Below are 13,550 nucleotides of genomic sequence, written 5' to 3'. Positions count from 1 at the left end.
AATGAGACAAGGAAGGAAAGGCAGCCCAAAAATGTTCCTTATTAAGCTGTCTACCACTGTGGGTGACTGGACTTAATCCTGTTGGGGAAAAGGGAGCCAGTGTGAAACACACACCTCAGAGTTATTCTCCCCAAAGGACTGGGGTATTTATGTATCATTGCTGCCAATCATTGGTTAAGGACTACTCCCAGAGGCTATTTCTTGGCACTTTTGCCCCAAGAGATAGAGGTAAATATGCAAGTGCTGGAAGTTGAAAGTTGAATGAGGTGATATGGCAGGGCACCAACATCATTTACTCCAGTGAAGTTTTGATTTCCATTGACTCTGGAATGGACAGGAATTTAAGGAGAAGTTCACTAGATTTCTGAAGGTCAGAGGAATTCCCAGTGTCTCCAGAACTGCATTACTGTATTTTATTTAGTTTTAAATTCACACCCACAAAGCACTGATTTTCCTTTAAAGAGTCTTTACACAGATATGGCTGGGAGATAACATTATGAGAGAGTGAGTTAGATATGCATTTTCCCCTTGAATCATTCAGCTTCTAATGATTCTCTTCTAAATGTCCACTTTCTTTGTCCCAAGTCCTCCAACATTGAGATAGTTTTCTTTTTGCATAGTGCCACTAAAATTAGTTTTCAAACCTTCACTCTCCAATTTTAATACATAAACTTTAAAATGATATTTAAAGGTATCTATTTTCTCTAAGAATTGCTTATCTGTTTGAATTGTTCTTATTTATCTTTATTTCTATAATTTCATAATCTGCAGTATTAAGGTTATATTCTTCTTGCTTTGGAAAAGAAAAAAAAAATTCCAGATGTAGCTCAAACAGAAAAAGTTCCTAGATTTATAAAGAAATGTAGATATCATTCCATTGTCAGCATAACACTTTTAAACATATGCACATCCTCTTCTCCAATTGTAGCAGCTCAAAGATTAACTGCTTAACCACCTCACATAACATCGAGTAGTCTCTGCAGGCATCAAGTTTGATATGTGTAAATGTTCAATGCATACCTACAAACTGATATGTAGGGAAAAGAAAAACAATCGATGACTTCATTTATCTTGAAATGATACACTTAGGTCTGATAGAAATGTGAATAAATTCAATGATTTGGGGGATATTTCTTTCAGTCACCTCTCTAAAAGTTATTAATTGTTGGTTTTCCATCTAGTGTTTCATGTATCTTTTTTATTTCTAATAGTTTCAACCCCAGTATTGAATTTTCTTTGGCCTGAAAACATTTCATTCCTTTCCCAATGAACAATGATGTCCTTTTCTTCCATCCTTTAACTTCCACAATAGAGTCTCAATACTGGGGGCCATTCCACTCTCCATGATTATGAAGACAGCTCTGGTTCTCTTCCTTCACAGTTCCACAAGGGTTATCAACCTGCTTTCTCTCTACTTCAGGTAGAAGTTTTTCTTGTGAACCAATTATCCTCCCTATCTTTGTCCTCTGAAGAATTGGTTTTCCACTCCCAGCTATTTTCTGTCTTAGGGTAAGTTTTCTGTCTGGGTCATTTTGCTTATTTCTCTACCCTCTTAAAAAGTGGATTCCTCTGCCTTAGAGAATTCTCAATTTCACATAGTATTTGACATGTTTAAAATTTCTTCGATTCAGAGGGAATTTTGTTTTGCTACTATTTGAGAAGTGCAAAGCAGGTCATCAGTTCAAAAACACAGAAACATACGTTACCTAAAGAAAGAACCCACAGCTGTATTTTGCAGGTGCTATAAAAATCATCTTGTGGTGAATTATCCAATTGGGTTTTACCTCCCCCTAACCACCAATAGCTACAAACTCTGGAAATTATTAAACACTGCAAACCTTTTACCAATGACTAAGAAGTGTTTCTTAGTTTAACAACCAATTTTTGTAATTTGTTGGCTATACCCGAATATTTATCTTAACAACAAAAGATGATTGAGTATAAACTGATTCTTTATGAAAATAACTCCTAATGCCTAAATATTTGTCTTAAGAACTCCAATGTTATATTAGGAAGGGTTGACAGTTGTCTCAAACCCATAAAAGAGGACCGACTGCAATAACAATGACATCCAGAAGATAGGAAGGGACTATGCAATGGCTTTTAGATTCACCCATGAAATGATTCTTTTCATATAATTAATTGAGAAGAGAGAACCCTGGCAGTTACACAGGCAAACATATAATCTTTTTGGCCATGGGGAAGAACATGTGTGTACTTGGAGGGATTCAGACTTCTCCTCAAACAGTAGTAGTAGGTAATAGAGAATTCAAGTCAAAGCAAAAGTTTTTGAGATTGCCTAGAGGCTCTCTCCACCTACACAATGGACTTAACAGTAAAACCAAGAAAACATATACAGCCGTAAATCTGGCAAGGAGAGACCTTGGCCAAGTTTTTTTCTGGACCACCAGGATTATTTTCCATTTAACTCATACACTTGAAGCTGCTATGGTTTCTTCATCCTTCTCAATATAGTCATTGTAATTAGAAGGGTTTTCAAATCAAGATCAGCGTCAAGCTTATACTTCAGGAGCTGAAAGCCTCTCAGACCACAGAGACTGGAAAGGGAGAGAGTTGGTCCTTTATAAGTGATTAGGCAGTGATTAATTTTTGCTTCCCTAGTGGCTCAGTGGCAAAGAATATGCCTGCCAAGCAGGAGACATGGGTTCAATCCCTGGGTCAGGAAGATAACCTAAAGAAGGAATTGGTAACCCATTCCAGTAGTCTTGCCTGGGGAATCCCATGGACGGAGGAGCCTGCTGGGCTACAGTCCATGGGGTCACAAAAGAGTTGGATGCCACTTAGCAACTTAACAGCAGCAGCAGCAGTGATGGTGATGGTGACAGGAATCCAGGCCTCCTAGTGGATGACTAAGAGATATTTCTTGGTTATTGTTATGTTTTACCTTCTCAAATATGTTACTATTATTTGATATGTGATAATAGATTTCAGTCCTGTCCTCCACTGCCTGCTTTCTGCACCCTTTCTGCATGGTTAGGCAGTGTTTTACTATCTTCTTCTAGCCACTCTATGCCCATGTACTGTAAAATACAGAGGCATTATTCAACACTCATTGAGAGTAGAAGATTTCGCACCAATATGCAAATCTACATGAAAGTCACTTGGTCGTGTCTGACTCTTTGCAACCCCATAGACTGTACAGTCAATGGAATTCTCCAGGCCAGGATACTGGAGTGAGTAGCCTTTCTCTTTTCCGTGGGATCTTTCCAACCCAGGGCTCGAACCCAGGTCTTCTGCATCACAGGCAGATTCTTCACCAGCTTAGCCACAAGGGAAACCCAAGAATACTGAAGTGGGTAGTTTATCCCTTCTCCAGCAGATCTTCCCAACCCAGGGATCGACCTGGGATCTCCTGCATCGCAGGCAGATTCTTTACCAACTGAGCTATCAGGGAAGCTAGCAATGTTCTTAATGCCTCTAGATGTGCTCTTCCAATTTTCACAACAGTAGATACCATTGTTACCCTCACTGTTTTACACAGGAGATCTAATTGGTACCTTTGTTGGTGGTTTAGTTGCTAAATTGTGTATGACTCTTGTGACCCATAGCCCACCAGGCTCCTCCATCCATGGGATTTTCCAGGCAAGAATACTGGAGTGGGTTGCTATTTCCTTCTCCAGGTAATCTTCCCAACTCAGGGATTGAACTTGGGTCTTCTGCACTGCAGGCAGATTCTTTACTGACTGAACTACCAGGGTTACTGATTGGTACTCTTGAAGTCACAACAATAGGAGTCAGAATTTGAACACAGGCAGTCTTCTGACTCTGTTCTAGAGTCAGAACAATTAACAACTATTTCACCTAAGTAGGATGAAAGCCAGAGAGAAATGTCACAGAAACCAGCGGAAGGAAAAGTTTCAAGAAGATAATGGTCAATAGTGGCAATAGTGCTCAGGCAGGTTGTGTAAGACAAGGGTGGAGATGCATCCACTGGATTTAAACACAGAGAAACCGTATTATGGGTTGAGACAGTGGAGACCTAGAGTAGGGTAGTGAGGTGGGAAGATGAGTTTAATGAGAAGATACAGGACTAGGAGGAGAGGCCGTGAAAACACTGACTGTTAATAGTCTTTCCAAAACTTGAATGCTCAAAACAAAGTGAGATGAGATGGCTATGAGAAGGAAGATACAAGTATGGTGTTTAGGTAGCAACTCCAAATCACTAAGGCACACAGACTTAAAACTAACCAGGTTTGCAGATTTACCCAGTGTAAAGCTGGGGACTATACTGAACTGATTTTTTATGTCAGATGCCCTAAGAACCTGCTAGTTTCCTACTTTGTTCAGTAAAACATCTGGAAATGTTGCCTAAAGAGCACACCAAGAAATATTTTTCAGTTCAATACTATTAACAAAAAAATAAATAAATAAATCTCACGGTAGGTCTAGACTTTACCTTATGTAGGCAGTATGAGAACCCAGTCCCTTCACTATTATTAATAGATGGCATCACCTAATCTATAATAAAACAAAAACTACAGTGAAGAAACTATTCAATATGAGATTATCAATTAAATAGTCCACTTTCCAAGTTAAGCTTCCAAACGAGTAAAACATATTTCTTATTTTGAAAACATCAGCTAGCTCTAGACATCTCAGAAATATATGAAAGAAAACCAGCATTCTTGGTAGCCATAAAAAAGTAAAAAGTATTGGAAAATACTGCTACAGAGAACAGCACAAGAGTTCTGTAAAGTGTTTTTGTGGGACAAATGTCCTCATAAATTCTTGATAAAGAAAATGAAAAAATGGCGTGATGGCAAAAGAAGAAAAAGGGATGTGTTGTAATGGTTCTAATGGAATAAATTAAATGTATATTCTGTGTTTGTGTGTGTGTGTGTGTGCGTATTTTTCATGGGGTTCTCAAGGCAAGAATACTAAAGGAATTTGTTATTCCCTTCTCAGTGGACCATGTTTTGTGTATATGTATGCATATATATTTAACTCCAACAAAATTCTAGAAAATATCATTAGGAGAGTAATTATAAATATATAAATATTAATATAAGGTAGTACATACTAAGTACTCAATAAAGTAGGTATTATTAATTCTATAAGATAAAATTCAGTTTCAGATGGCTGAAGGTTACAATATATTTAAGAACACAAGACTTAGAAGTTCCAAGGCATAGCAAACTATGGGACAGAGACTAATTTAGAAATACCACAACCAAATGTAGAAATCACAGGGTCACAGAATATTAGAGCTGGGAGGAATTTTAGGAACATTTAGCTATTTCTTTTACAGATAAAGGAATGACATAAACCTGTTACGTTTCCTATGAATGGCCTACATGTTGAATGGAGAGCTTGCCTCCCATGACATGTGATATTTTACTAGAGAAGAAAAAAATAACGTACAGTAGACAGACAATTCATTTGTGGCTGACTTTGAATGTTTTACAAGAAATAAGAAGAACATGTTTAAATTACTTATAAGAGAAAGTGTCCTAAAGGCAAGAGCAGTTTAACAATGGAATAGCCACCCAAAGAGGTCATTGAGGAAACATCAATAAGACATTCAGAAAGAGATTAAATATATTTCTAAAGGGAATAATAAAACTGTCTGGCAATAGCATGCATTAGGTACAGAGGTCTGAATACAATGACCTGTCATTTTCCCCATAGTCCCAGTGTCTATGATTCACGTAAAATAATTATGACAGCAAATAGAGGTAAGTTGAATACCAAAGGGAGAAAAATCATGAGAAAAAAATCTAAAAGGACTACCAGAACTGACACGATAGCACAGAAGAAAATCTTTTTTTGGTTGAAGAGCTTACTAAGCAGCATTCTGCTGGTACTTTTTTCTGCTTCTGTCTAGAGGAGCAATGGCAAGACACTCACCATTCTGTCAAAAGACAAGATGTTTCAGAACTGTTTGCAATCCTTAAGAGGTGCACAGGCTGCCTTTAAGTTTTTATGGTCTCATCACTGAAGGGACCAAAAATATAACTTCCATAAGAATGTATAAAGAGTCAGAATAAGCATTCGGTGCGTTTAGTAACTTGTGAAGGTTTATGCTGATAGCAATAATGTTATAATGCACGATCATAAAATCAGAAAATGGTTTAGCTGTAAGAAACTTTAAAGATCTTTAAGCATAACCTCATTTGATTGGAAAAGAGGAATGTGGACTTATGGTCAAACTAAGGCACATTTTAGACTCTAATCACACTTCTCTAGTGGCTAAGTAGTAAAGAATCTACCTGCAATGCAGGAGATCCAGGTTCAATCCCTGGGTCAGGAAGATCCCCTGAATGAAGAAATGGCAACCCACTCCAGTATTCTGGAATTGAAAAGTCCATGGACAGAGGAACCTGGCAGGCCACAGTCCACGGGGCCACAAACAGACACGACTGAGTGACTAAAAAACAACAAAAAATTGGTAGTTTCTACTTTTTAATGAAAAGTAGTCAACATTCTGTCCATTGACTTTATAGTTATGTTGTCACTTAATTCGAAATGCTTAAATTAAAAGAGCACTGAAACGAAATATCACAGAGCAAGTACAATTTGCTTAAATACAGAATGATTTCTTCTTGTTTTTAAACTTTTGAAAAACAGAACAGTTCTTAAGTAGTATTTATCTTTTAAAATTTTCTTGTAAATGTGAACTTGCCACTATGGTGGTGGTGGTGGTTTATTCAAGTCTTGTCTGACTCTTTGGACCTTATGAACTATAGTCCACCAGGCTCCTCCATTCATGGGATTTCCCAGGCAAAAATACTGGAGTGGGTTGCCATTTCCTCCTCCAGGAAATCTTCCTGACCCAGGGATCAAACCCATGTATCCTGCATTGCAGGCAGTCTCCTGCATTACAGGTGGGTTCTTGACCAACTGAGCTGTCGGAATCCTATGGTATACCCTTTTTATGTACAAAGTAGTGCACAATACTGAGAATGGACTTTCATTATTACTAAATATATGGATGGTACAGATATTGGTTCTTTGGTGAAAGAAAAACCAAATGGAAGAGGAGACTGTAACTTTATTTTCTATATTAGTTATTCTGTTATTAATTAAATAGGAGAAAAGGAAAGATATACCCATATGAAAGCAGAGTTCTAAAGAATATCAAGGAGAGATAAGAAAGCCTTCCTAAGTGAAAAATGTGAAAAAATAGAGGAAAACAATAGAATGGGAGAGACTAGAGATCTCTTCAAGAAAATGAGAGATACCAAGGGGATATTTCATGTAAAGAAGGGCACAAAAAAGAACAGAAACAGGGTGGGCCTAACAAAAACAGAAGATATTAAGACGAGGTGGCAAGAACACACAGAAGAACTATACAGAAAAGAACTAATGGCCCAGATAACCACAATGATGTGATCACTCACCTAGAGTCAGACATCTTGAGTGTGAAGTCAAGTGGACCTTAGGAAGGATCACTATAAACAAAGTGAGTGGAGGTGATGGAGTTCAGGCTGAGTATTTCAAATCCTAAAAGATGATGCTATGAAAGTGCTGCACTCAATGTGTCAGCAAATTTGGAAAACTCAGCAGTGGCCACAAGACTGTAAAGGTCAGTTTTCATTCCAGTACCAAAGAAGGGCAATGAAAAAGAATGTTCAAATTCCTGCACAATTGCACTCATCTCACATGCTAGCAGAATAGTGCTCAAAATTCTCCGAGTGAGGCTTCCATAGTACCTGAACCAAGAACTTCCAGATATTCAAGCTGGATTTAGAAGACAGAGGAACCAGAGATCAAATTGCCAACATCTGCTGGATCATAGAAAAAGCAAGAGAATTCCAGAAAAATGTCTACTTCTGTTTCATTGACTACGCTAAAGCCTTTGACTGTGTGAATCACAATACACTATGGAAAATTCTTCAAGAGATGGGAATACCAAACCTCCTCACCTGCCTCCTGCAAAACCTGTGTGCAGGTCAAGAAGCAACTGTTAGAACTGGGCATGGAACAATGGACTGGTTCCAAATTGGAAAAGAAGTATGTCAAGGCTGTATGTTGTCATTCTAGTTATTTAACTTATAGGCAGAGTATATCATATGAAATACCAGGCTGGATGAATCACAAGCTGGGATCAAAATTGCCAGGAGAAATATCAATAGCCTGAAAAATATGCAGATGACACCACTCTTATGGCAGAAAGTGAAGAACTAAAGAGCCTCTTGATCAAAGCGAAAGAGGAGAGTGAAAAAGCTGGTTTAAAACTCAACATTCAAAAAACGAAGATCATAGCATCCAGTCCCATCACTCCATGACAAACAGATGGGAACACAATGGAAACAGTGACAGATTTTACTTTTGGATCTCCAAAATCACTGCCGATGGTGACTGCAGCCATGAAAACAAAAGATGCTTGGTCCTTGGGAGAAAAAGTTATGAGAAACCTAGACAGTATATTAAAAAGCAGAGATATTACTTTGCCAACAAATGTGTGGATAATCAAAGCTTTAGTTTTTCCAGTAGTCACGTATGCATGTGAGAGTTGGACCATAAAGAATGCTGAGCACCAAAGAATGGATGCTTTTGAACTGTGGTGTTGGAGAAGACTCTTGAGAGTCCCTTGGACAGCAAGGATATCAAATCAGTCAATTCTAAAGGAAATCAATCCTGAATATTCATTGGAGGGACTGATGCTGAGGCTGAAGCTCCAATACTTTGGCCAACTGGTAAGCTCCAATACTTTGGCCAACTAGTATGAAGATCAGACTCATTGGAAAACACCCTGTTGCTGGGAAAGATTGAAAACAGGAGGTTAAAGGTATGACAGAGGATAAGATGGCCGTATGGCATCACTGACTAATGGACAGGAGTTTGAGCAAGCTCCAGGAAGTGGTGAAGGACATGTAAGTCTGGTGAGCTGAAGTCCATGGGGTCACAAAGCGTTGGATGCAACTGAGCAACTGAACCACAATTAATTAGATAAATCTTAGTGAGGGTCTACTTTGATCTAGTCACCAACTTAAGCCGGGAGAGTACTTTTCTGACAGAATGTGTTTTAGAATAAAATGAGAAGATAGTCATAAAAAATCAAAACAAGCCATTGTTTTGGAAAATTATTTTCATAATGAAGATGAATACATAGTGTGCGGAAACCTAGCAGAATTGCTTTGGTTTATCTGGAGACTTTCAGAAGGAGCCACAGAGATGATTGTTTTTGATCTGGACCCCGAGCAGACAAGTTAAGTTTAGCAAGAATGTGCTAGTAGTGTTAGTGTCTCAAACAGAGAAGTCATCTTGATGAAAGACACAGCTGTTTGGAAAAACATGATGTGTCCAGGAAATGCTAGTGCCAGAATATTGCTACGCCAAATGAAGAGAAGCAGAAGACAGAACCAGAGGAGTCAGGCAAGGGATGTTCCTGAAATGTAGAGGATTCCTGTGCCTACAGAGCTTCCTTGGTAGTTAAGTCAGTAAAGAATTTGCCTGCAATGCAGGAGATGCAGATTCAATCCAGGGGTGGGAAAAATCCTCCTGGAGCAGGAAACTGCATCCCACTCCAGTATTCTTGCTTGGGAAATCCTAAGGACAGAGGAGCCTGGTCTGCGGTGTCACAAGAGTCAGACTCAACTTAGCAACTAAACCACCACCATCCTATGTTTAAAAGCATAGTGGGGTCGCGGGGAGGAGGATAAATAAGCATCTCGGGCCAGGGTGTAGACACACTACTTTAAGAATTTACTCAGATATTTCATATCTATGAATCTCAGCACGTTTGCTATTCATCTGAGGTATTTCCAGGGCATGGTGGACGGGAACTCACTGAGTGATGGGTTGTAGAATTTATATATAGATGTTTGCACTCACTTCTTTGGTTACAACTACTTGGTTGAATCTCTTTGGAGGAGCCAAAGGGAAGCTGAGAATTGTAATTCACCTCAGCGGTACTTCACCCCCATTCTGTGACTTCACATGCACTGCAGTCACTACAGCTATGGAATCAGTACTGGCTTTTTTGATATTTCAGAGATAACTACATGAGTTGGAATCAGCAGCAAAGCTTTTGAGTAAAACAGTCAGTCCTGTGGTCAAATCCTGGCACCTCCATTATTCTCTGAGTCCATTTTTTTCCTTTATAAAAGAGGCTGAAATATCCTACTTTAACAGAGAAGCTGATGGTTGAATCGGAGAAATGTGTGTGACATTTAGTAGGCAAGTGCTATTTTGATTATTTGGCTTTCCATCACACAAAGAATTAGAATGGGTTCAATCTAGTCTTATATGGTCCTCAGGACTGAGCTTGGTGACGGTGAATTTTTAAAATTGCCTTAATAGGTGGGGCTTATGCCAAGAGTCTGCTAAAGTCTGAACAGCACCGATGTTTTACTTTAAACAGTTAAAATGAAATACATATTAGATCCCCTGCTTCCCTAAGGAGCAGGCATTAGGTTTTATACTCCTACACATTAGCCTCTTGGATAAATAAACAAAATAAGCAATAGTGCACTTTTTCTGTTTTTATATTGTGGCAGAAACATCTTGAAAATGCTTTGAGTGTGAATAGCTTTCTAAATAGAGCTCTCTACACTACTGTCTTTTTAATTTAATATGAAACCTATACACAAAGCTGCCGAGGCAAAGAGGATTTTCACCCATTCATACGGTCAAATACATGTGAGCATAGTAGCCCAGTTAAGTGGATACTTTCACATTCCTTTCTCCCTCCACACCCCCCAGGAAACATATAATTTATAAGTAGAAATGTGAAATTTTCAATTGAGGCAAAATGCAATGGTATGTAGAAATACTCAACTGTACTTCAGGCAGAATGAAAGGAAATTTAACAACTGTTAAAATAGTACAGGTAGGGAAAACAGACTGTGGCTTGATTGTAACAATAACGAAACTCTAATCTTTAAATAACAGCATCAATGTAATTTCAAACAGATTAGAGGATTTGAAAACCTCCCAGAGTAAGCAGCTCATATTTCTTTTTCTTCCCCTCCAGGGAATACTTGTTTGGTAGCTAAAGTTTATCTCATAATATATTTGTTCTCATTTTTTCCAATGTATGACCAAAACATTCATGGACAAATATAAAATAAAGTATATGTCATTAAAAAATTATTTTTACCTTCAATAATTTGGCTCTTCTGAAACAAATAACTGGAGAAACTATCCAAAAGGATTTTGTTAATTATTACAAAGGGAAGAAAAAAAATATGTCAAGGGTGAAAAGATCTACAGAGAATTTTAATTTCAAGAACTTTTTAAACCATAAGATCTCATAAGTTACATGATTCACAGTTTTCCTTTTATTAAACAGAGACTTTATAATTCTTTTATATTTTCCTGCCACTGTGATAAAGATAGTTAGCAACAAAAGAACAAATAACAATACCATGTATTTATCAATTTATCATTTTATTTCATTTTACAGTGTATCTCCCATTATGGGAACTATAGATTTTGTATGTGGCTCTGCTTAAGACTAAACTTTATAAGTAATATATTTTCTTATTTTAATTACAGGAAGCAGTTGTATTATTTGTGTGGGCTGAGGCATCAAGAGGAAAGAATAGAATACATTCATCGAAGATGTTCTTACAATATGAAACCTTAAGACCCATTTTTAACCATTCTTGTTAATAGTGCTTGTGCAGTTTATAAAGATTTATATCTTGATATGACTGGAAAACAAGATGACAATTAGATACAAGTTGGCAGAAATATCTTAAACTTATATGCAAATTGTAAGAAAAAGTAATATAGTGGTATACTGTCAATAATCTCAGCAAATTCATAAATATTCCTTTTATATTTCATAGTTAACTTGAAAAGAGTATTGCTATTTCATTATATTTAAGTTTAATTAATTTAAAAGGTAGGTTATAAACATTTGGGAGCAATTCAAATGAGGACCAAGTGTGACAGACTTTCAGTTGTATTCTTCACTGAGGATTCATGCACATGAGCATGCACAAGTCACGCCCTTCAGGGCTGGGGCAGATGAGTACACTTCAGCAAAAACCAGCGCGATGTTTACTCCTCTCTGTGTCCTACACAGGCATTGAAAAACATCCGAAGACTTCAATATAAAGGTATCAATCCAGGTTTATATGTTTAACTTCCTCCTTTCCTCAAATACTATTGAAAAGTCTAAGGAAATATAGAAATCAGAAATACAGAATTAAGGATGGCAACCAGTTTATATCATATCAAGCAGGCAGATTAAGTAAAGTACCAACTAACAGATAATAGTTTTAATTTCAACCTTGGTGTTAAGGGTTGAATCGTTGGTTCTCAAAATGTATTTAAGTCTAACCCTTAGTACCTTAGTACCTTTAAGCAAGCCATTCCCTGGTGGCTCAGATGGTAAAGCATCTGCCTGCAATGCAGGAGACCCGGGTTCGATTCCTGGGTTGGGAAGATCCCCTGGAGAAGGAAATGGCAATCCACTCCAGCACTCTTGCCTGGAAAATCCCATGGACAGAGGAGCCTGATAGGCTACAGTCCATGGGGTTGCGAAGAGTTGGACACGACTGCGCCACTTCACTTAGTACCTCAGAAAGTGACAGTTTTTAAAAACAGGGTCTTTAAAGAGGTAATTAAGTGAAAACAGGATAATTAGGGTGAATCCTAATCCAAAGAACAGGAAATGAAGACACAGATATAGAGGGAGGAAAGACCACTTGAAGACCCAGGGAGAAGATGGCTGTCTACAAGCCAAGGACGGAGATCTCAAAAAGAAACCAACCCTGCAGATACCCTGATTTGGACTCTAAGTCTCCAAAACTATGGGGAAATAAATTTATGTTGTTTAAGCCAACCAGTCTCTGGTAGTTTCTTACAACAGTCAAAGCAAACTCATAAGCCTGGCAAAGTAAGGGCTTACCTCAAAAGTAATTGGAAGCATTTTCCAAACAAAAATCTGGAAAACTCTCAAGCATGAAGTCATATTTGAAAAGATGCTATAAACTCAGTTTGGGCTGGCAAAAAAAAAAAAGTAGCAGAGAAAAATGATAGAGGAATTGTTAGGTAAGTAGAATGGGGAAAAGGAGTCCAAAATGGCGGTGGCTGCAAGACAAGGAAGGGAAAAGCCCATGAAAATAGAACAAAAGAAGGCCCGAGGACCGGAGTGAGGACCTCAGGTAAACAAACTACACACCTGGCTAGCCCAATTTACACAGGACAGGCCCAGGGAGAGATAAACATATAAATAGAGGAGCCAAAGCTAGCTCTCTCTCTCTCTCTCTCTCCCACGCTGGGGCGCTCTTCTCGTGTCTTTGGAACGATGTGCCCTCACACCTCGAAGATGGATTTTCCTGCTATCCTCTAAATAAAGTAGAGCTGTAACACTGATTTGTCTAAGAGCTATAACATGGTCCATTCGAGACCTGAGAGCTATAACACGGTCTATCCAAGACTTGAGAGCTGTGACGCTCCGAGGGGGCTTTAATGTCCGTCACTCCAAATCTTTGTTGTGACGAGACAAAGAATCGAGGAACATACTCTTACGTGACAGAATCAAATGTTAATAGTTGAGCCCTAGACAAGTGGATGCAGCATTTGTCCTTAATATTTCACTTAATGTAAGTGAACACTAGTGACTTCTGATT

The 13,550-nt window shown here is 38.2% G+C and overlaps 1 non-coding gene across 1 annotated transcript; it reads left to right on the top strand.

Annotated features, from left to right (window-relative positions):
* The first annotated feature begins 12,288 nt into the window (after positions 1-12,288).
* Positions 12,289-12,360, top strand: TRNAC-GCA (transfer RNA cysteine (anticodon GCA)). Its single transcript has one exon. It is a non-coding gene; the product is annotated as a tRNA-Cys (tRNA).
* The last annotated feature ends 1,190 nt before the right edge of the window (positions 12,361-13,550 follow it).

This window comes from Ovis aries, chromosome 2, assembly GCF_016772045.2.
Source record: "Ovis aries strain OAR_USU_Benz2616 breed Rambouillet chromosome 2, ARS-UI_Ramb_v3.0, whole genome shotgun sequence".
Lineage (NCBI taxonomy): Eukaryota > Metazoa > Chordata > Mammalia > Artiodactyla > Bovidae > Ovis > Ovis aries.
Note: the sequence above shows the minus strand (reverse complement) of the source record. Positions and strands in the feature narration are given on the sequence as shown.